This window comes from Micropterus salmoides, unplaced genomic scaffold, assembly GCF_014851395.1.
Source record: "Micropterus salmoides isolate LMB-PRFRI ecotype aquatic unplaced genomic scaffold, ASM1485139v1 Ms_hic_scaffold_12, whole genome shotgun sequence".
Taxonomy (NCBI): domain Eukaryota; kingdom Metazoa; phylum Chordata; class Actinopteri; order Centrarchiformes; family Centrarchidae; genus Micropterus; species Micropterus salmoides.
Window position 1 is genome coordinate 32,579,444 of NW_024040263.1, and position 21,453 is coordinate 32,600,896.

At 38.1% G+C, this 21,453-nt stretch overlaps 1 protein-coding gene across 1 annotated transcript in view; it reads left to right on the plus strand.

Moving 5' to 3' along the window:
* tenm3 (teneurin transmembrane protein 3) overlaps positions 1–21,453 on the plus strand; it is an 824,111-nt gene that overhangs the window by 263,773 nt on the left and 538,885 nt on the right. The gene's annotated exons all lie outside the window — the stretch shown is intronic.

Consider the following 21,453-nt stretch of genomic DNA (forward strand, 5'->3'; position numbering starts at 1 on the left):
ATTGGGCTGCGTGTGTTGTGACCGCTGATCCGCTGTTCTAAAGACTGAAGCGCAAACAAAATGCAAAGCTCCCAAAAAAATCTGGATTCAGAAGGAAGCAAGTGGTTTGAGGAGAAACAATCTGTCCAATGACCAGTTTCATTGCTGCACATGTCACTGCCCCCTGTCTGAAACAACTCCCCCACACTGGCACCATGCGCACGCTGTGATGCAGTTTTTAATCGGGCCACTTTCTCAAACTATTCACACCCTTATCTGCTAGAATGTAACTCTGTTCAGCTGCTTTGCAGTCTCCTTCCATATGTTGTTTGTTTTAGGTCATAATGCCACTGCATCTGCAACAGATGACTAGGCTGCTTGAATAATTAATTTATTTTGTTTATATTTTTTCCATTGGCGTGTTGTCATGATTTATGACACTGCAGCTCTTTCTAGTTTCCCCACTGTCTAGAAAAAAAGTGGGTGATCTTTAACTGATATATTTCTGGTGAGGTACCATTATTTCATTAGATGAAATCATTATAATCTAATCCCCAGTGTTAGGATTTATCAAAATGTATTTTAGTCAATATTTCACTAATGTGATGAGTAATAATAACCAACTTTAGGAAGCTGAAAGCCTTCTAAGTATCATTATTTCAATGGACCACAAGCATGACTGATTTGTTTCTATTGTTAACCTCATTCAGCAAGATGTGAATTCATGATATATTGAATGTACACTTCCTTTCTGTTCAGGTCAGTCATTAGCTCTAAATGTAGGCAGAGCACGGCTTATTTTATCCCGTGTGAAATATATTTTTCTGCTGTGTAACTTCAATCAAAATAGTAATTCCACTATTTTCATCCATGGACAGTCAATTCAACATCAACCTATACCCTCCTTACAGTACTAATTACATTTATAATGTTGGAAACTTATAAAAACAGATCCTTTTCTAAGATACATGAATTTGTTTATTGCTAATAATAACATCTAATGTGATCACAACTAATTAACTATGAAATTCTCATCCTCTCTTTACCCACTCTTTTCTGCTCATTTATATTCTTTTTTGCTCTCTGTAAACACCCTTATTGTATTTCTTCCCTCCTTTTTGTAAGGTGGAATAGGAGACCTGCTGAGAAACAGTCTGTAAAACTGAAACTGACTTTTTAAAAAATCATTTTTGACATTGGAGCACACTGCTGTACTTTTGACTCCAACTTTATAACAAAAATGTAAGTAGTATGTAGCATAACCTTTTTTTCAAGTTGTTATATCACACAATAGTATACTCAAGAAGTGAAAGGACCGAAGGGGAAAGGCCTTGTAAGGTTATGCTGATCTGCTGAATATAAGGGCTGCGCCAATTGTGCTTGTCAGACTCGTGTCTTCTTGAGCTTGCTTTCTCTCTCTACATAACTCTTTCTCTCTCTCAAAGCACTTTACATGAGAAGCAAATGGGGTGCCTTTCACAACCATCATTAAAAAATCATTATCATCTCTCATCTCTCCCTGACCTGTCACTCAGTAAGCTGGGCGTTCATTTAAAAAAAAATCACAACCATCTATCAATCAGTCTATCAAACCATCTATCTGCATGCACTTTTTTCTCCAGAAAATGTATTGTTTGATGAGGTCTTTAAAGTACTTGTGTAACTGGTTCTACAGTTTATACTACAGGTCAGCTTTTTCTGTAAAATGTTGCAAATCAAAACCATCAACAGACCTTTTGTATTTTGAATAATCTTTTTGCTGCCTTTTAGCCTTTGAGGGAATGGCAATGTCAGTCAGTCCAACCCTCAGAGAATGAAACATCTTGACAAATCTGATGTCTAACAAAGTAATCTAACACCAACCCCACCTTGAAGTGTTCTTCAGCAAATGATCTTGCTCACGCCAAGTGGTCATGAGGGAGGTTCTATCCCCTGTCTCATTTTAAACGTGCTCTTTACTGTCGGAAATTAATGTTCTCAGATCTTTATTTCTGCCATTCACTGGCTCCTCCTGGTCGATGATTTTAATTCCATCCCACTTTGTGCTTTGAAAAGTTTAAGTCTGTTGTTCATGCCGGTGTTCATTCAGTGTCTTGTCCCCAGCTCACAGTAGAATCACACATGCCGTAGAAGCATTTTCTAATTTAATTTAAGAAAGAACTCATTTTAATTGCTGGTTTATGCAGAATCATTCTGCTTAACCAGGTTCTTGTCATTTTCCCACAGCTGAGGCAGCCTTACTTTATGTAGCGGCACAGATCTTGAAGTTTTGGGTTGTGGTGAGCGCTGACCAAAGACTGTATATAAAGATGGACGACATGACAGTGAATACGAAACATCTCATTCGCCCCCCAGTAGGCTGGCTAAGTCGTAAACCCCGTCTCCTCCGTATTAGCTGATGGGACATGGGCCAAATTGAAAAATCTAAGTACACGTCAAATACATTTTCCCCTCTATTCCATATATCTCTGTCGAGATCACAAGATGTTCCTGTCATGTTGTCATCGTTGCCATGTTCCTGAACATCATCCATCAGCCGCTTCTGGGCAATTAGTGCAACTATTAACCTATACAATGAGTATTGATTGATCTGTTGCTGCTCACACTGAAAAGCTCAGATTTTTCATCATGCCTCCCCGTCACTAATTTGGTTTTCTAATCATAATGATTAATCAAACATATTGGATAATTAACCTATTCAGTTTCTGTTGATTGGTTCATTTAAGACTGTCTCACGTTTGTGTATCTCTGGATATCTGTGGATAATGACTATAAGCCGTCCATGTTCTACTGTGGTGCACTGTTCCATTCCTATTTGTTGTTTTCTTTATTAATACATACATTAATTTTGCTGGATAAAATCAAGCAATCAATGTATTGTCATGCCTAATTGGTCAGGGCTATACTAATACACACATTTCCCAATCAATCAGCACAGTATTGACCTTTTTATTTAATAATAACATCAGATCCGTCCACACTGAACTTAAAAAGAACATGATGAATTAAGTGTTATAACATTCAAGCATTATGATATCATCATTATAATCTTTGGTTTGGATCAAGAGTTCAAGAGTTTCCAAAAACTGAAACTATCTAAACAATTTTCCCAAGAGTCTTTCCCTCCTCTGCTCATTTTTTACACAAATGTTCTGAATTATAATTTGTACATCAAATAGTTGGTGTCTAAATCTTAATTGAAAAGGTGAGCAGAGACAATTTACAATAGGGTTAGACTGACATGAAGCTGATATTGGCCTTTTTGTAATGATCAAATGTCAGCCTGTCAATAGCTCTTAACAGATAGAGTCTTTGTAAATAGTCTATATTCACTAAATGTTTGTGTAGGACTTTTAATGCCCGCCATGTCCCAGATGTCTACCTTAAATTCCATGTCGTCCACTTCAGTTTGAAAGCTTTGGCGCTTTGGAAAATAATAAACAAATGTGGAGAACTCTACTTGAAGTGTATTTGAAACATTTTTGGTAAGAAAATAGTCAGACCTAAATATGTTGAATGAACTACAAACATATTTATTTAACATACAAGTTTAAAATGTGGTATTATAGCCTTCAGATATTGTACAAAAAAAACAAAGCACACTACAGATAACCTAAAATTGCCACAGTTGGATGATGACTAGGCAGGACTTTTTCCCATCCGTGTCTTTGTTTGTGTCAAATGTATGGTGATTTGCTATACACTTATCTACTATGTAGAGTTGTTGTAACATTTGAGGTATATTTATAATACATGTTACTTAGCATAAATGCAAACAAAATTACATTTAAATATGTGGAAAAACACTACCTGGAGCTCATACCTCTTTTATGAACAGTTGAACAATTATTTTTATATTTGTAGATGCACTTTGGGAATGTTTCCCTTCATTGGCAGAATGCACAATTCTCTCCATACATGCTGAGGGCTCGTACTGTAATTTAGATTTTGGACAATCTAAATCAACATATAGAGCGCAAATGTAATGAGCCCTGATCAAAGCCTGGTATTTTGCATTCTGTTGTTGATAACAAAAAGTTTAGCCCTCGGGGCCCCTCACTGGGATCTTAAATACAGTGATCCCAGCATGCCCATTACTGTACTGTACTGTACAGTAACGCTTTTTAAATACTGCATCCAGCTGCCTCTGGCTGGGAGATGGCCTACTTCTCTTTTAGCTCTGTGCATCTGGATATTTGAGGAAAGAATGAGCTAGAAAGGCTGCAAATATAAAATGTAATGTCTTCAGTAACAAAGTATACTCCGTCTTATATGTTGGTGCATCTTTTTATTATTTGACTTTATTATAGATGCAAGACAAGACATTCTGCCAAGACTCATTTTTATTTTCCTTCTTTTTGTTTTAAACTGTTTATATTAACATTTAAATCTGTTATTTTCACAACAAGTGGAATTGGAAGGCAGAAATGGAGGGAAATGAAATGATGATGTCTTATTAAAACATCTTTTCAATTCTATGTTAACTTCTAGTTTCAGGGCCTCTGGTATGTGTAATGTTTCCACATTTTAAATCTAACCATATTATTATTGTTTAATGACACTATATTCGGTGTGCATGTACTAAAATCCGTAAATACACACATCAAAAAAGAGAAAATAAGAATCTTTAAGACACCCCAGGGTAAAGCACAATGCAAAACACTGATCTCAGTCTCACTGGAGCCTCCCGTTCAAGAATTGCTTCTACTGTAAGCCGTGCAGAGTAAAATGTGTGGCCCAAATGGCTGATATTTATGTTCATGTACGATAAATGGAATGATGAATGCCACTTTTATCTGCTGGCTTGGCATGTGTTTTCCAACAAGATGATGAATGGTTGGCATTAGACAGCTTTCTTAAGAGGCCTCTCTAGGAGAATCCGTTGGCTCTGACAGTGAAATAAGCACTCTAAAAAAAAACGAGTCCTGCTGAGAGAGTGAGAGAAAGGGTGATGGTAGAACCATCACTGTTTGGAACACCACTCAAACTTTGTCTCAACATATTCAGAAAGCAAATACAGATTTTTGTGCTTCATGGTGTAATAATTGACAAACCCTATATTGTCAGGAACAGTATATGATGAAAAAAACATTTTAAGAATGAATAATAACTGGGTTCAGCTTCCCTGACGCATTACATATATTTTTAAAAAAACATTTTGTTCATAACCTTCTCTTTAATAATAGCGCTGGAAATCTATGCCCTCCCCCAATCCACCTACATCCTTCATCTGTCAGTTTTACTAGCTGTGTATTAAAGGCCTGTTCTCTAATCCTTTGTCTAATATTCTCAAAATAAGACCAAATCATTTCTGACCATTACATAATTTGTACTTAGAGGCAAGATTTCTCAATGTGCATAATCCTCCCAGGCCACATATTCAGTCTGGAAACACATTTTATTTTATTGAGGTACTTGTTCTATCTTCCTGTATTTTTGCAAATAACTGTAAATGATGACTTGTTTACAATGTAAAGGATGATGAACAGTGGTGTCATTTTCTATTTTTGGTTGTTGTCAATAAATCCCATGAAAAGACCAAAAATAAAAATGTATAACACTCAGCTTCAAGCACATATGTTCCTACTTAAGGTGGAAAAAGGTTTGACAAATATGTGGTTATGTTTTTAAAAAAGGTTTGTGAAGGAACACAACACCCAGTGAAACTTGTGTTTAATGGGCTTTGGACAACAGTGGAGCTCTACGGCACTAAGGCTATGGATGCACACAAAATCATTTTCACTCTTGGTTTGGTCTTTACATGGGATTTGTTTATAATGAGAAAATATAAAATGTCATAACCAGATTTATCCTTTAAGTGACCAATCAAACAAGAGAGAGAAATGGGGAGAAGAACAAATGACAATCCTGACAGATGAAAATGTGATGCTTGTATAATGAACACCAGACATGACAGATCACAGTGGCTACTACAGTAAGTATTTATATTTATAGATTTTGATATAGAGTATATCTTTATATAAACAATATTTTTACAGTCTCAGTTAATTCAATATTTAAAAAAAATGCAGATAAATAATTGTGATTACTGTGCCTGAAACTGAATTTGAAGAAGCAGGCTCTGCAGTGTATACCTTCAAGCTTTAGAAATACACTTATTGATATTAGGTATTATAGATTAGGGCTGGTTCTGTTCAGGCTGAAGGTAAGAAATGGCTTGCTGAGATTTTTCATTTCTGGGAACAGTTTTCAGTGGATTTATACACATTTGAGATTCTATTGAGTCTTTCCTGCAGCAGAACAGTGTATGTGGGATTGAGCTGAAATAAACTACAGTGGGGCTCATGGATGTGATTTAATTATTTTTGGACTACAATGGAGCCGATTGCACCGATCCTACTTCTATCTTTTTTTGTTATTCTGTCAACAACAAAAGTGTCAGGAAACATTAAGTTTCATTGTGGCTTAATTAATTTTGGAAATACATATGTGGGGTTTGGTCAGGGTTGTTCTTTCTTAAAAACATTCAGATTAAAAAACATACAATAAGTGGGTTTTTTCCCCCTAATGAACTGACAAATAGATTTCATGACTTCTTCATGCTGTTGCCAATGCTTTCCTGCCCTGAGAACAGTGAAACTAAAACAAACAGGACTTCACACAAACATTTCAAAATTAACTGCAACACCTGGCAAAGAAAACAAAGTTGAAGGCAGTACAGGTAGCTCTCCACAAAGACAAATTTTACAAAGGTGTTAATGAATCTGAGATAAACACCGATTTTAAAAGTGTAAAGCCTCACGTGATTATAGGTGCACATAACTGTTAGTTGGTACCACTGTGCATCTTTTCCTCTTTAGTGTGTCCCTTGCCCTGGTCAATTTATACGGAAAGGAATTTCACGCACTGGTCAGAAGTTACTCTCATCGGCGCCTCTCTGTCGTGCTCCACCAAACCATGCACTTACCAAAAGCCCACTGGTAAAGAGGCATTCAGCCCCATATCTCCCCAACTTCCCCCCTTAATTAGGTAATCAATTATTAACACACCAATAAACTTCCTGAATAAGTAATGACTTCAAGGCTTATGAGGAGTTTCAAGCCCACTGCCCAGACATTTGGTCAAATATTTGTTATTGTGTCTGTCGAGAAAACGGTGTTGTTTATTGGCTGAAACATTGAGGTAATTTTGATTTTGGGCTTGTCATTTACTTTAGCCAAGAGAACATTGTTATTAAATTATATTTCCTGTTGGTTTGTCACCAACAAACTGTTAGAAAAACAAGAACGCACATACAGGTGTTTAAAGAAGACTGAAAGTTTGGAGGTGGTGAGTGTTCCAGCTTTTTTTTTTAGTTCTTCAGTCCGCTATTATAACTATGAACTTCTTTTAATAAAGTTCAGGAAGTCAGAGTTTGTTAGCTTTTATTAGTTAAAACAGGATGTTCAGTCTGAGCTAACCTAAAAGACTAGTCATTATTACAAATAATAAGCTTGAGAAGTCCTGGCTGTGTTATTAATATCAGTAAGGTTTAGACTGTCCAAAAAACTAAAGTTGCTACAGGTTATCTATACGGTTATGCCATTGAGGTTTTCAGTTTCACGTTCAGTTGGTTAAAAACTAACATTATACTTAAATGTTGCTTTTTAATGTAACTTGAAACTGGTATCTTTAGCCTGTAAGTATGAAAGATTCCTTTGAGTCTTGAACAGGTTGCCTGGCACTACCTAGCAGTACTGCTTATCCTACACATAAATATATTTTTGTGTCTGTGTGTGGATATGTGCATCAAATGTGGAAATTTCCCTGAAGATCTGAGATCTCCCTTCACAAATTTTGCTGAAACTAATGTTAGTATTGTTTATACAGGCATATCCGGCATACAGTAATTCATTATACTTTTGGGAGGCTTTTTGTTTTGAAATGCTACCCTTGGGCTGATTGGCTCTGTGGGGATGATGATAAAACTGGCAGAACTCACCGATATAAAACAGTGAAATGCTAAATGTTTCCATCTATTATCACTGTCATATCACGGGATGTTATTCAGTTCTAAATCTTAAATTCTAGATGCACTAATGCTAAATGCATGTCTGTTGTGGGGGAGAAATAGCAGCATCCTCCCTTCCCCTTTTGGTCTTCCCATCCAACCCTGTTTTTGAACAAAAGATTACTTACATCATCTACTGAAAGTAAAAGGGTTTCTTTGATGCTGAAACATATTGATTTGTGTGTTGGTTTATCTCCCACGTTCATACAGCATTATGACAATGTCCCTCACCATTCATCGATTTGCTCTGCAGAATTTAAATACATAACAAATATTCAACCTTAAGGGGAAGCTAGTGTTTCTCTCAAATCGCCACTCATTTGACACAAATTTAGATAAAAACAAATATATGTATCATAAATATAAAGTATTGTGATATTAACTACAAATGTGATTTTCACAAATTAGATTTTTCACTAATACTAGTGTCAAAACAATCGTACTTTATTCCCCATGAAGTTCTATTCTCTTTCAGTTTAATATATTTATACTGGTTTTATATGGCTGGAATACTGAGAAGTGAAGGAACCGTTCTCATACGCCACAAAATCGAAATACATTACCAGTATTTAGTGTAAAGCTTGCAGGATGGAGACTCATACATTTGTGGGTAGCAAAACTGATTGAAATGAAGCAATTTTACTGAAAGAGTACGACATATTACTATGATTATAATTTGGATTAGTTTTATTACTACTAGTAATGACACCATAGCAACCAAATTAAAATATCCCATGGGTGAACAGTAGTTTTTAACAACTCGTAAAATACTCTTGTGGAGTCTGTTTGGCAGTGGAAAAACTGTAACTGGATGGAGGCCGCCGCCGATGCTCATTCTATACAACCTATATTTCCTGTATTTTGTTCTGCCTTTTTTTCTACATGATGTTTATCACATATGCACACCCTAAGAAAGAGGTAAAGATAGAAATCTAAAGAAAAACATTTCAGTTAAGAGTCAAACCACAGAGCCTTCTTTCTGTCCACTGCTCAAATATTAGGGATTTATGTACTGTACCAAAAGTACAATTCAAGCTGATTCCCTGTTTACTTGTTGTGTCCTTCTGCACGAGGACACTAAGATTCTGGTGTGTTTTCCTTCACTTGTGCGTGATCAAGCGGAACCTTGGTGCCTTATCCCCATCTTCTCTGTCTAGTCTGCGTAATCTCGGTGTTATTTTTGACCAATCCATGAGCTTCGACTTTCACATTAGGACGTTGAGTCAATCATGTTTCTCTCACCTAAGAAATAGCCTCGGTTTAGCCTCCCAATAACAACAGGTCTTTGGACTTTGTGGACTCCTTTAAGAAGAAGCTAAAAACCCATCTCTTCAGACAGGCATTTAGGTAGCGTGTGGCTTTGTTCTCCTGCAGCCGCAATTTTTTCTTTTCTTACTGGCCTTTTTTTTTTTTGCTGTTAAAGGGTTCTTAAAAACAGAAAAAATATCCTCTTGGGCATGTTGGGAACCTTCCGCAAAAAGTCTGGACTCCTTCGATGTAAAGGTACAAAAAAGAATGACTTACTTCCTGTACAAAAACTAAATACTATACTGCCTTTTTTGGGAACTTTAAACATTCGTAGCATAGGAGATAGAAAACATCGGCATCGACCGTTTGGTCAAAAGCAACATACTTGGTGTTATGTGTTTAACATCGACCACAGACTTGCTTCATGCAACGTCTCCCATCAACAGTCCATCATTTCTTTTAAACATGAAGGCTGAATTTTTTCTCATCTTGACCTACAGCTACACAACAACCCTAACCCCAGCCCTTACTCCTCCCTAAACTTACCTTAGTGGTTTTAACCATACATGTGGCAGACCAGAAAACCCCCATACGGATCGTTTTAGGAATAGTCATGTGTGTCGCGTTGGAGAGACTGATGAATGACCCATTTTGTTGAGGATGTGTTGAGAATTTGCTTGACAAGGTACTTCAGAGGAACGAATAAGTCCAGCCACAGTGTGATTTGTACAATGGCAGCCTGCTAGGAGATTATATCTCACTTTGCATTCCTCATCAGGCTGACTTGTTCATTTGGGAGAGGAGCTCCATCTGCCTCAGCCATCACAGCTCTTTCATCTGGCTCCCGCTGAGCCATAATAACTTCCTCTTTGTTCATCTCCTCTGTTTCTCTTTGGATGTCTCCTCTCCCTTCACACCTTTCCTGCTCTTTCCTCTCCAACTATGTCTTTCCTTTTCTCCAGTTTGCTTTTATTGTTTCTATCACTCTTTTTTCTATCTTATTTCCATGCAATTTTCTTTCTTTTTTTCTTTCTCTTGCTGTCTTACTCTTCTCTACCCCCTCTTTTTCTTTCAACCCTCTGATCCTCATCAAAGACCCTCTCTTCCTCCTTTGTCCATCCCCTTTGTTTTAATATTTTACCCCTGTGTTTGATTATTCCTTTCACATCCCCCTTTTCCCCGTTTGAATGCTGCTTCACCTTATTTTTGTATTTTTTGTGTGTCATATATGTCTTTTTTTACCTTTTACTTCCTTTGCTCTTCATGGCCCTTTCGTTCTTTCTTTCTTTCTTTGTTGCATCAACCTGCTCTCTTTATGTCATTGCCTTTTCTCTTTTGCCCCTTTCAGACATTTAGATTAATGGGTTCAGTTTTCTGTCTTTTGGCTTCCACTCATCTGCATTATGGAAAAGTTCCATGTTAACTGCTCAATGGAAGATTGCAGACAGAACTGCAATGTGATTGGAGAGAGCTACAGCCTTTTTTCCCCTTAATTGTAAAGCTATACACATTTTTTTTTATACCTTACAGGCTGTCGCAGGCCCACTCTCAAATCCATTTTCATCAATTTGCTATTTTTTTAAGGTATGACTATATGAAACTACTACATCAGCTAAAGTGATTTTAGAAAACAGATGCTCTCTCCACTTGTTGCAACTTTAAGCACAATTATTGTTATTCTGTTGCAGCCTGTTAGTCTTCTGTGAACTAGTCCACTGTGGCATAATTTAAAAGCTTATTTTTCAGGCTTGGCTGTGAAGTCAGAGTCGTAACAAGCAGGATTTTTAAGAGCTGTCAAAGCCAGTTTCAAGGCCACTCCAGTTCAGACAGGAGAAAGTCTTTTAAGGTTGAGACCAGGTCCAGACTCAGGTGTCTGCTTTGGTATGAGTCAGGTTTTAAATGAACACTCAGTAACTGACTTCTCCCTCCCCCTGTCTCTCATCAGCCCACAGATTTGTGCTCTAAATGATGGCTGCGGTCTAGTTGAAATATGCATAAGGACTGCTGACAAAACTAGGAGAAGTTGCATTTTCTAGTCATTAAGAGTACTTTCATAATCAATAAAAATCCTAAAAGGAGACTTCCCCAGTGATAAACGGCTGTTGTTGTTTTTCTAATGAAATTGTAGTTCATTGTATAAAGCCATAGTAAATGTCAAGTGAATGTCACAGTCTCTTTTTGCTTTATTTGTATTTGCATGTCTTTCTCTGGCACTCTCTGTGTTTCAATTAAGTGACATTTAGCTTGACTGTTTACAGATAAACACTTAATAAAACATGGAAGAGAAATATGCCATATTTCACATATTTTGTACAGTCACGCAAATGTGGTGAATAAAAATACAATCATATTTTAAATTGAGTTACATACTGGTAAATAAAACACACAAAAAAAATAAAAAATATTTGCTGCTCTTTTAAATACATTCATGCCGAACTAGCGTTAGCACCACTAGTAATTTTATTACAGTAGCGCTGAATCAAATGACTGGCCTACAGCTAATGTCAAAGGGATCACTTGCAGTTACATGCTTACAAAGAATTATCTCCCAACTCTTTAACTAAAGTGTCTAGCTGGTGAAGAAAGTCATACATTTAGCAGCTAAAGAGTCACATATTCCCCATAGGAAATAACAGCAAAACTTCTGAGCTAAAAGGAGAGTGAATATTGGATCACTTAATCAAATGGAAACAAACTCAGAACATGTCTCTATGTTTCCTGGCTGTATACGTAGGCATCTTCTATATATTAATAAAACATATAAAAGAACACACTTGTAATATGTCAGGGCAGTATGTCTGTCAGCTGCTAGTGGCCGAAAAATGAAATAAGCCATTACAGCAGTATTAACCAGTGGTTAATACTGCTGTAATGGCCTTTTTCTTTTTTAGTTCTTTAATTTCGCTCCTGTCACAGACATTCCTCCATTCTTGTTATTCAGTCTCGTTTAATTCACCCACTCTCTCTTGCTATGGCTACATTTATAAAGCGATTTCATTCAAAGTGCTTAAAAAGACCTTTTGCCACACTGTTGGCAGCAAGCTACAACGCAGGGTGCTGGCCAGCCATCAGAAGCAATTTGGGGTTCGGGGTCTTGTACAAGGACACTTCAGCATGTGGACTGGAGGAAGTGGGGAATAAGCCGCCGACCCGGTGATCAGGGGACGATCCGCAGCTGCTGAGCCACAGCTGGCCTAACAGTGGCAGACACCCTATAGACAGGTAGAAACCTGTTAGCCTAGTAGTCATCCTAATGCATCACTGTCTTAAAGTAACAGGCACACATGAGCTGGCAGTATTCCATACACTGAAAGAAAACACCTGCTGATAAAATAGGCATGACAGACATGCAGATATACCATAGTAAAATCACTGCAAACATTGTTAACAGCACATCTGACAACGTAATTACAATAATTTTTTGGTTGTTCATAAAGCTTAATCTTTACTGTACGTGCTTGATGTATATTTATTTGTTCATAACTGGGGTTCAGTATAATTTAGTGATGCTCTCCGCAGAGTTTTCTCCCAGCTAATGAATTTCGTTTAGCAAACACCCAAACAACAAAGTGGTTGTGATTCCCACCTTATTACCTGACTTCAGACAAATCGCTCCATGCAAACTATCTAATTTGTTTGCTTTGACAAACTCAAATTGCGACCAGCCTCTTTTAATACACCCTGGCCAGGTGGGATTGGGTAAGGGGCGCTATTCAATTATGAAAGTTTTCACATTGGTAATTAGTCAGGGCTGTAACGTATTGTTTTATGGCCTTGATTGTGCGTCGAGGTGGGAATGAGATGTTTTTAATGTGCGCGCTGAGAGGATTTTGTTTGTTAATGCACTAATGTCTGTAATGAAGCTATGCAATCTAAAAGGCAAAGTGGATGACAAAGAGACTTCCACACAAACGCTTTTACTCACACGAACACACACACATAAATCACTGTAGAGGCCTGAGGACTTTTGAGAGAAGGCTTAATTGAAGCCCGTACCGGGCTAATCAGCTTTCTAAGAGGAGGCAAGAAGTCTGGTATGATTTTAGCATTAATATAAAAATCTAAGAATTCTAGATTTTGCACAGGGCGTATTAGGAGAAATCATGTAGGTATAGGATTAACACTAGCCACCCTCAACTGATCACAGTTAACTTATCTTATCTTTGTTTTAAATAAAGAAAATATTAAAATACTAAAGTAATAAAAGTGTTCCTTTCGCATAAAAAAACATTGAACATTTTCTTGTTGATGGTTTTTCTTCAGATGATATCAGAGAAGACAGAAAAACAACTTTAAAAGCTATTTTTCATGATTTAATTGATTGTTTGATTAAGACAGTCAATTTAATGTGAAGGGAAATTTTAAGGGCATAGGTTGAAAATAATGCAGCCTTAATAGAAAAACAACGCAGCTGATTAAATAATGTGTATGTGTGTTTTCAGTTTTTAAGAATAAATAAAGAAATATATCCTGCACCTTCATTTAATGATCGTCTCTGGAGCGGTGCCAACACTGTAATGAGTGATATAAAAAAACACAGAAGCAGAAAGACAGAAGGGTAGGAGAAACAACAAGGGATCATGGCTTTATGGCTTTTACGTTCCACACTTTGCTCACTTAGTCTGTTTGTTTGCATTTGTGTGTGTGTGTGTGTGTGTGTGTGTGTGTGTGTGTGTTAGAGGACAAGCGAGTGTGCGCTGTCGACATGCCTGTTTTTTTTAAATCACTCTACCTCAGATTCAAAATAACAGTCAAAGTCTGAGTCTGCTTGACTCTTTAAATGTGTAAACAGCTGTAGTGTAATCAACTTGAAATACTGTTGTTATTATTTTAAATAATAAAAATCATGTATTTCTGCTTCGCTCAACAGGGTGACTTACAATTTTAGTGCATTACAATATCATGCAATGGTTTAGCAGCGTGGTCTAGTCTGTTAAACTGTGATTTTATTTTTTGTGCAAGAACAGTAGTCATAAACACAATTATATTATTTATAATAAAGAAAATTACATCACGTTCCCAAAAAAAAAAATAATGCAAGAATCTCACTACATGAGCAGGAAACATTCAGTGTTCCTTCAAAATCATAAGCTGGCCTTAATTAGCCAATGATTTAAAATATGAAGATAAAAATACTAAATAATTAAAAGTTACTTTGTTCTCTTATTTCAAGATAATGATTTCTCTGATTTTTGACGGATTCCTGTAACTTCATCTTTCCATCTCTTCTCTTCATGTTTGACTTATTGCACTTGAAAATACCAAAGCACTATGTCTCCCACTGTCTCCCTCTTTTCTGACATTCCCAATTAGTCCTCATGGCTCATTACCAGCAACCCCTACTTAATCAGCAGCCCCAGAACACAGAGGAAAGGATGGGTGAAAAAAAGAGAAAGAAGAGGAGAGGGGGAAGGCAGACAAAGAAAACATAACAGGCAAATGTGTTGACAAGGTCCATTTAAAATTTTTTACCCCATGCTGGCATTTAAACCTACCGTATGCGCAACCTCTTTGACTTTTCCAAAACTATAATTACCATTAGTGTGCAATGTTTTTCAAGTGCCGTTGACCCTTGTGTGTTTTTGAACACCCCACTAACAATGCGGTGAGCAGCTTAATTGGCCGGTCATTAATGAGACAGAGGTGACAAAGGAATTGAGGAGAAGGATGGTGATGGAGAATGATGATGAGGAGCATTGGGGGGATGTGAGGGGGTTTGTCTCATCAGACAGTCTTATTCAGATCAGAGGTATGCTATCATATATTGAGTAATACAGTATATGCCAAGTAAGGTCATAGCAACCCTCCTGTTGCTACAAAGCCCAAAGCACCACTACTGGCCTTTGAGGGTTCAATGTTAATTACAGCCCGCAAGAGTGATAATACAGTACTGGCAATCTTGTTATTTATACAACCCTCTAGGGCTAAAACTGTGATGCAAAACACTAGATAGTAGAGGGCCATGGGGTTGTAAAAATCAACAAGGACAAAAAATGTGCTTTGCAAAATGTAACACACTGGCACACTGTAATTGTAATATTTAGAGGGTGAATGGCATCTCTGTTATTGCCACTCCACCTGCGCTACTGTGCTATGTAACATTTATCATGACACGACAGCGTAATTCTTGACGGCACCAACATGAACATAGAGCAAGCAAGCTATAAGAAGGAGCAAAAATTGTAGAATCTTTAATGCGTTCTTTTTAGCACTTCCCTGCTTTCAATCTGTAGCACTTTGGGATTTGTTAAAATATAAAGTGTGTTACAAATACGATTTATTATTCTTAGTAAGAGAAAAAAACAGAACGGCCGAGCAAGACACCAGACAAGAATAAATATCAGACGGACTTTCACCCGTTGGTGTGAGCTAAGAAAGCTGAAAGGAGGCAGGACAGATGCAGATGGTCTTCTTGCTGTTAGACTAGTCCGTAATAACTTGCTATCTAGATGTTTGCCTGTGTTAGCAATGTTGTCGACTCAGCCAGAGGTTTCACACCATAAAACTTTGTTAATGTTACTGTAAGTGATCTTGTGTCAGGTTGCTGTCCAGCTTTCTTGGCCTGCCACCAAAGTGTCAAGCAACATTATGCTGCTGTCGGTGGAGAGTGGCGCTGGCGTTAGCTTGTGCTGGAATATAACCGGGCTCAGCAGCCTCAATGCTGAGGCTTGTCATTAACTTTTAGGGTTAGTTAATGGCAGAGGCAAAGAGATCGAAGAGGATGTTGATGGAGCCCAAATTTCTCAGCATTCCTGCCAGCTCTCATTGAATTTTTTTGTTATGGATCAAATGTTAGATGGTCCAACAGACATTGCTATTCTTTTTACCATTGTAACAATTTTAAAAATGAGTTAATTCTAAAGTCAAGTCAGCCCAACTATGTTTAAGAAAACACCTGCCTTATTCTCATAGTCTGCCTCCAACTCAGTTTTCTTTACAATGACAAAGATAATCTGGCAGTGCATGTTGCTGGATTCCCTTTTGTCCATTTATTGTTCATTTTTCATTGTTACAGTAGCTTCTTCTGATGCGGTTGCTAGTCTTTTTGGTTTGCATTAATACAAACATACATGTGACAAAATCTATACCATAAAAGTTAATAAGAAAAAAAATACATAGAGAATAAAAAATAAAGCAAAACAAATAATAACAAATAACAGTGTTAAAGAAGGCTGCGAATGATACATGGCAAATAAAGAGAGAGAAGTCAGGTGTTTACATTACACCATTTTAAATAAAATATATTTCACTTGCTCTTTGAAACTTTTTGGTAAAAGGTTCCAATCTGAAGATGCTTTGTATAGAACTTTTTATTGAAACTTGTATAGAAATTTTACCTTGTAGGCTTTTCTAGTAAATAGTTTTTTGAGATCAGTCAAAGATAGATTTCCAAACAGCATGATATTCAGTTGAAGCCTGGTTTCAGTAGGCAGCCACAATTGTGAATACTTGTGTGATATTGTGAATGTGCATGTTTATAATTTCTGTATGGACATCACATCGTGCTGATTACAGAATTATTGCTTGTTGCAAATAAGTTGAAATATGACGGGTGAATTAGGTGCTGCACTATGACACTATCTAGTAAATTACACGTGATTCAAGGAACACTCCTGAAGTAAGTGAAGAAAATGGTCGAAGCCTCAATAATAAATAAATCCTTCAGATGGAGACTTGTGTTTTTACTAAAAATAATACCACTTCCAAATTGTAAAGGTATCACCACATGGACTGAAAATAGTCTGGGCTGTGATTCAGAGGGGCTCCTCTACTTGGCTTTGTCTGGGTCTACTTCGGCGCCAAGAATGAAAAATGTGTTTACGGCAAAGAAAATACACAATGTAGTGAGGATAGGAGAAGAGATTAAAGAAGAGGACAGAGAGGAGAGAAGGAAGTAAGGGAATAGAGGCGGAGAGCAGGGAGGGGATGAGAGGAAAAGACATGAGAGGGTAAAAGATGACAAGAATGGAGGGAGATGGCTGATGGAAGACAGGACGAGAAAGGCCAGATGAAGTAAAAGAAGTGCGGAGAAGAAAAGTGACAGAGGTAACAAAATAAGAAGGAAGATTGGAAAGTTTAGCAACCCCATTATAACATGCAACCTCTCAAACCCAGACACACACACACCAGTTGCTGGATAACAGGATTAGTGCGCTTCTAAAAGGGAGAGAAAACACTGAGCTGCATTCAACCACACGCAAAGCAGAAACATCCATTAGCAATGGACACACACACTTTCTCTCACTCACCGTCCTTTCGCTCGTAGAGAGTGAATCGCTCGCTTGCCCTCTCTGCATGCTTATTAGTGCATATTCTTTCTGTCTCACGCTTAGTCTAAGCTTCTCAGTGACTCGAGATATCGTGTGTAATGTAGTCATTGTGTTTGTAAGTTTTAAAAAAAAATCTCTTGTGTACTTACTGAAAATTTGATAAATAATGAGGAACGAAATAGTGTTTCTCCTGGACTGCAAGACACAAAAAAGGGGGTTAGAATGTAGAGGTGTGTGTGGGGGGAGGGATCTTATAGTTAAGTTGAGCTTGGGGGCAGCAGGGTGTTGAGGGGGGAAGAAACTGTTGTTGCTCAGTCTGGAGGATCTTGCCCAGATGCTCCAATAGTTTTTTCCGGACGTCAGCAGGGTGAAGAGTCTGGGGGAAGGGTATTTTATGATCCTGGAGTCCTGTTTGTGCAGGGTTTAGCATACATGCCATGGATGGAGGGGAGAGAGCTCCCAATGATCGACTCTGCTGACTTCACTATCCCGTATAGGGACTTACGGTCTGGTTAACTTGCAGTTCCCATACCAGACAGTGAGGAAGCTGGTGAGGAAGCTCTCAATGCTTCCTCTGTAGAAGGTCCACGATGGTTGGGTGGAGGCTGACTCTTTTAGACAGCAGAGGCGGTGGAGACACTGGTGAGCCTTCTTGATAAGGGAGGTGCAGTTGCGTGGATCTTTTGATGAGAAGAGGGTGGGGTGCAGCGTGGGCCTTCCTAAAGTCAAGTGGAGAGACAGGTTGTTTTCTTGACTTCATCGTAGCTGATGAACCCACCAAGTTGGGGGGGGGGGGGGGGGGGGGGGGGTGATTGTGTTAAATGCTGAACTGAAATCAATAAACCGCATGCACATGGGTGTTCTTGTTACACACGACAGGGCAAGGTGGAGGGTTCTCTCTTCCTAGGTTCTGCAGACAGTATACCTGGTCGCCTCAGGGGGTGCAGTCTCCCTGGTGGGCGTGTCGTTCTTGGCTTCGAACTACGCTGGTGGTGATGGTGATGACATCTGTGCACTCACTGATGTAGCCAGTCACGGATACTGCCTACTCCTCCAGGTCATTTATGTGTCCATAGGTGGAAGCTTCCCTGAACTAATTTGTGCAGTGGAAACAGTCCTGGGTTTCCTCCAGGTGGTCCGGTTTCCCCCACCATCAAAACATGTTAGGTTCTCTAGTCAGTGCTACCAAACACTGATAAACATCTGGAGTTGGTCCCCAGGCACTGCACAGCGGCTGCCCACTGCTCCCTTGTAGGATGGGTTAAATGCAGAGAATTTCGCAGCATGTATGTGACAATAAAGTATCTTCTTCTTGTAGAAGTCAGAAAAAAAAATCCAACCCACGTGAAGCAGCCCTGCTTGTGCCATCAGTTACATTCAAGATCAACATGACTAACGTTACCTCAACTCAATTGCGTCATTAAGAGAAATACCGTTGAGTCGTGGTAGAATTCAGGATACATTCATTGGCAACTAAAGAAAGGCTTTCTGACAGAAATATTGTTAATGTAGTGTAGGTTGCAGTTTAATTAGGGTTAGGCACCAAAACTACTTTGCTTAAATCAATGGTGAGACACCTTAGGTCACCTTTGCTTGATTCTTGATATAGTCATTGTATGACTTTGTTGTTAACCAATGTGTTTTTACGTTTTGAGAGATTATGTCCTCCCCCTCATATGCCTCACAGTAGTTTGGTCCGCTGACTACCTTTTTCAGACCTTTTTTATTTCTAAAAATGTGCTGTGAGAAGTTTTTAGTGTCCCCACCAACAGTAACATGAAATATCTGCCCTTTTATTCCATAATGTTCCATAATGTCAGCCAAATGTAGCAATCTCGCTCCATATGGGATCAATTTAAAAAAATGTTTTAACACATAGACACAAACTCATGGGGAAATAGGGTACAGGTGGAAAAATGTCAAAGTTACCCTTCAACAAAAGTACAGGAAATAAATACAGGAATGACTGTTCTTTTCCCTCAGTGACATCACAATTCCTTCACTAAGGATGTCATTTACTGCTCCGTTAGAAAATCAGAAACCATCGCCTGAACTTAATCAAAATTTTGCCAGGCTTTAAATGGAAAACATTTCACAGATTGTTCCGGTATATTCCCTTTTAATTAAGAATGTAACGTCTTATCAAGCGCCAGGGTTGACAAATCACCAAAAATGTATTTGTTTGAAAACTTCTCACAGAGCAGCCACATTTACATACCACTTCAAGATAAATTTGGGGGGAGGGGGGATGCGTGTGGTGGCTAGGATTTAGGATCTTAATTTTGTCCGCATGTTTAAGTTCTTTAATGGTCTGCAGAGAGGCTTTGCTCTCACATTGCGGAAAAAGAAAAGGTAGAAAAAAGGATTGTTGTTTTCAGTTCTATTCTACTTTTACCAAGTGTTTAAATTAAGATAAATATAATTTTATTTTCCCTTTCATTTAACTTCAGTAACATAGTAAATGCAATTTACTCCAAATAGCCATTCAAAATTTTCATCTGAACTTTATAATAGTCCTTTAAACACAACACAGTTTATGTTGTGCAGGACAATGAGGAAATACATCAGCCCAAAAGCAAAAACACACCCACAGTCCCACACACGCTTTTCACGCAATTAAAACAAGATGTCATGCCGGCACAGTTGAAAGCCAAACAGGGAAAGTGTGTTTTTCATTGTTCTTAATGTAACTGATGGACTGAATAGAAGGAGTGACGGAGTTCTGTCACCATAGGACTATTTCTTAAATGGAAGGACAGACAAAAGCCCAGTTTTGGAGGTGCCTGGGTTTCTAGCAGAGCAGAAGTGCATACGAGGGCAGAACCATGCAGTGCTACAGAAAGTGCTTTACAAATAAATCCAACTGGAAATAACAGGGAGCCAGTAAAGGGAAGCCTTTACTCAGAGTTTAAGATCAGCTGAAGGTGGACAAAGAAACACCAAAACATGGCGGAATAGCGAGAGATGGGTAGATATGAAGGAAATGACCCCGGTAGCTCACCTGGTGGAGTGTGTACCACATATCAAGGCTGAGTTCCTGTTGAGGCCGTCTGGGTTCAAATCCGCCCCCGGGGCTTTTCTTGTTACCATCCAAATAAAGCAGAAATGACAAAAAAAAACAAAACTTGTGCTGAGTTGAAAAACACTGTAAAACGTGTTGCAAGTTTTTAAACATAGACTTCAAAATCAACGATAGATTGGCTGAGGCAATGTACATAATGTAGTTAGTGCTTACTGTGAGGTGTGAATACTATATCCCAGTACACCTAATATTGTATATACGTATTGGATGATTCTGCAGGACATGATTTGCATCCAAACTTCATTGCCAATGCAGAATGTGCTCTTCAATGTAGCAAAGCAGTAAAGGTTGTGTAGTTCAGGGTAGTGGGTGAGAATGTAGCACGTCAAGCTTTCATGATGAAGGCCAGAGTTCACATCCTGTCATGGTTCAACAATTAATGTTGGCTTTGTGTGTGTGCGGGAGGGTTTCTTACCAGAACTACTTTTAGGAAGGGTGATTCTGTGCTGGATGTCTTTAAAGAGGCTGCTGTGATCCAGGAGAAACAGCAATTCAGTTAGAAATGCTTTTTTAGGACTTTGATTAACAGTGGGAGCTAAAATAACTTATTGTATGTTTATGCATTGAATGGCTGGGGTACATTGAGTTCACAATAAAAGATATATTTATAGTGAGTTTCAAATGAGCTGTTAATGACTGAGATACTTGTTGTTTATCTAGTTAATGAATTGAGGAGGAATTTGTTCATGCCAGTAGAATTTTTTGACTTGACCCACATGCTTGAGTCTGGGAATGGTAATGGTTGTAAAATAGTAAAATAATTTCAAAGTTGAGATGGAAAACATATTTTGTAGTGGTAATTACCAAAATCAAAATTTGGTTTTATGACTTACACAAAGATATTAGATTCTGTGACATTTCCA